Genomic DNA, 4,078 nt, shown 5'->3' with positions numbered 1-4,078 from the left:
TGACGATTATATATAATTATAATGATAATAATAATGATAATGCTAATGCTAAAAGGTATTATTACTGCTGTCGTCATATTGATAACGATGAATATTTTGTGATATTATTTATAGAAATAATAATATGAAGTAATACTAACGATAATGATAATAACAATAACAGTATTAGGGATAATAATAGTAGTAACAACAGTAATAATAATAATAACACATGAAAATAGAACAAATGAAAATAACAATAATGATATAATAACAATAACAATATCAATAATGAAGATCTTATTAATACTAATAACAATAAAGTGATAATGCTGACAACAATGGTAACAGAAAAATAATAAAAGGTGCTTGCAGTGTTGAGAACAACCTGCACTCGAGTGACCTCAACCATCCCCGCCACCACCGCAGAGCAACCTCGCCAGCGACAGAAGTGCTACGACCCTTAGTGAAGACAGCGCCCCCCCCCCCCCCCCCCCGCTCCGAGCCAGGCCGCCTGGGAGGAAGCGGCAGAGTGATCCTCCCTGAGCAGGTCAATAAGGCGAGGCCGCCCGCTGCCAAGGAACCCGCTCTCGCCGGCCGCCCACACCCGCGCCCCCGCCCGCTCGGCTCGGCTTCCTCCCACCTGGCAACGTGCAGGTACAACACGTCCGGGAAATAGAGCCTGAATTCGAGATGCCGGGATATTGGATTCCCGTTTGGCTGTAAAGTTGAGGAGCTGCTTTGATCGCCCAACGCGTCGCCTCCTTTATCTGCCGCCGCCGCGCCCTTCGCCGCCGCCCCGCGACGCCCCTGCGGAGCCTCTTCCGTTCCCTTCACGTCGCCCTTGCGGGTTCGAAGGGCTGCTCGCACGCTGGGGTTGTGCCTGCGCCTGTGACCGGACGTGCTTGTGCCTATGTTTTTAAATTACCCTTATATCAACAGGCATACTGGTGTACAGGTGTGTGTATGTTTACATGTATGTAAATGGATATCTCTCTCTGTTCGTCTGTCTATTTATGTGTGTGTCAATATGTGCGTGCGTACATGCTTGTGTGTGCGTTTCAATGAATACACAAAAAACTAAAACGTACAGTTACACATGTAAGCATTATCTTGTTCTTTCTCTTTCTTCCACTTCGAACTCTCAAATGAGATCTAATAAATTTGAATTCGTAGCTAGGAATATTTGTCAGTTGCTTTTATTGATGAAACTTGGTTCTTTGAAACTTACGACAGAGGATGAGCACTGGGGAAATATATTATTCACTGAAGATTATTCTTAACTGTAATTACAAGAGAAGCTTTTAGTTATGGTTTCCGGGCTAATGAATATCGGCAGTCAAATTCGGGGTGCAACTTACCCCAAACCCCCCTGTGGTTCCAGGGGACTAAGTCTGTGCGTGAAGCTCTTGCCAAGTGACTCTTCCACGACAGTGAATGAGCAAGAATCACGTGACTGCTCAATAAATGTCCTTTCACTAGCCTTCCCGCATACGTCTCTTAAAGACTATGCCATCAAATATAGAATCGGTAAATCGTCTGTGAACTTTCGCCTCGCCAAGTACGTGTTCGTTTAGCATCTTATCTTTCAAACCAAAAGCGAAAAGCAAGCAAGCAGTCTCGCCCCCGTGCCACAGACCCCCCTGGTCCTTGGTCTTCACTCTAACCACACTCCTTAGCCGACTTTATATTTTCCTTTCTTGCGTTTGCTTTCGTAGCGAGTCGCGTCTAGCATGCACCCATGTAGTCCTGTTTGACATCTCGTGAGTGCGAATAGAAGTGCATGTAGCATTAATAGAACTCAGCTTGACCATACAGGAGAGTAGATATGGATTAACGAACACGGACTTAAAGCAACTACGATGATGGTTTTAGTGAACTATCATCCCTAAAGTTAGGGTTTAGGTTTCAGGGCAGGTTTGGGTAGGGTTATGTTTACGGTTTAATTATCTTCTTAAATATTATGTAGTTTTACTCATCTAGTCGACAACAGCAGTAAAAATAAGCAACCACTATATTAGATAAGGACTGGTAAGCCAGTAAGTAAAGGTAATTGATTTAAATCTCTTTGTAGACGTTCCCTTGCCAGCGTGATGAATAACCAATATTCATATATTCATTAAATCCACAACATGAATGGTGTTGGAGTTTCTGTCTAGTGCAATTCTGCGTCAGTTATCAATCTAAAAACTTCCTGGGTGACCAACAAACCAGAAAATTATGAAAAATTGGTGCAAAAGATGCTCGATAACTTTTAAAACTTTGGCTGCTAATTTCAACAATGGAACACTTTCACTATATTCAAATCAACATATTTTTACAAAGAATATTGGAAAGTTTTAGTGAGACATAAGTGGCGGAGCCTTTCATCAGGACAAAAATGATTTGGTAGGGCATACTGACTGAGAATCTAAAGTGGCTATTTTGATCATTTTACAAACAACATTCTATTATAAAACCTGAAGCAGTTTACATTTAGCTTCAGCATAAAACCAATTTCAGGCGCTTAGTTTCTAATGGTTACTTACTTTCACCTACGTTCTCTTATCAGGAAAGTTCCCAAACTACTGATAAAACTAAACAACGGCTTCATTCACCAACATACGTAAAGGTCCGAAAATAAAATGGACCCCAAAGGCTGATTGAGCTGAATTCTCATATATGGGAGGATCTAATTTCTAAAGAGAAAGAAAGAAAGAAAGAAAGAAAAAAAAAATAGAGCCAATCTAGCAAAACCGATATTCTGAATCAGCGGCCCAAAGTTACCCCGAAACTGCTCGAATATCATTGGCAATAAAATTAGTGTTCCCCAGTGTAGTTATTATCGTGTTTGTTATTATTCTTTTTGATTTTCTACTCCTCCTCATCATGGTAATGGTCATGATCATCATTTTAATCGTAATAATGCTGCTGCTGCTCCTGATAATGATCATCATTGCCCTTCTCCTTCGCTCCCATCATGATCGTCATTAACACCATTGATATTATATATTGTATATTTTTGTACTATAAGTACTATACAATTATCATAACCCTTGCTAACAACATTACCATCATCATTATCCTTGCTATCAACATTACCATTATCATTATCACTGTCATTATTATCATTAATGATAATAACAATATCATCAATATCATTTTCATAATAATACCAATAATAACAACAATTTCTATTAATATCATTATCATTACTGTAATACTACAAATGTTTCTAGTATTATTGACATTAATCATATGTGTTATAATCACTGGTTTTGATATCCTTTAATTCATTATTATTATTATTATTATTATTATTATCACTGTCAAGACTATCATTGTTGTAATTATCATTATTACTGGTATTATCACTGCTAGTATTATTACTATTACCTTTATTATTACCATCGTCATGAATATTATATTGTTATTCTTATCACTACCATTATTAATATTATTATTATCACTCCATTCCTGTAAATATATTTATTATTATTTTCATATCGTTATTATAAACATTATCATTCATAAACGATGTCACGAGGCTTATGGTAATGTCAGACTACCCATAGATTCGTGAAATCCAGCGATATTTAATGGAATTTTCCCATCGATGGACTCAATCCACTGGATTTTCGCCCACACGTTCGATGAATACCCACTGCGGAAAAATTGCACACGATGAGAATCTAAAGGATGCAAGGTATACATGTATTTTAATTTCAAAGCATATTTTTATATATTTTTAATTATTCATATTTAGTTTTACATCCATATTTACATTTTAGTTTTAACTAAAATACGAATAAAAATTAGGAAAAAAAACACATTGACCATGGATTCTCATTTGACTGGCGAATGCAAAGAAACGCATAGTCGCCAATTTCAAGTTGAAACCGCATACCATGTGAATATTCGCACTGTGGATCTTTGAAGCAATTTACTCCATCCTAGAAAAGGTTAGAAAGAAAGAAGTGCTTTGGAACATCAAGCATTCACAGCGATTTTCTTCGGTCATGGAATATGCCCATCGATACACTCAATCCACTGGACTTTGGCCCACACGTTCGATGGGATGAATACCCACTCGTCCTTCGATGGACAAAACGAAACATTG

The sequence above is a fragment of the Penaeus vannamei genome, chromosome 38 (genome assembly GCF_042767895.1).
Source record: "Penaeus vannamei isolate JL-2024 chromosome 38, ASM4276789v1, whole genome shotgun sequence".
NCBI classification, from domain to species: Eukaryota; Metazoa; Arthropoda; class Malacostraca; order Decapoda; family Penaeidae; genus Penaeus; species Penaeus vannamei.
This window is presented reverse-complemented; position numbering follows the sequence as displayed.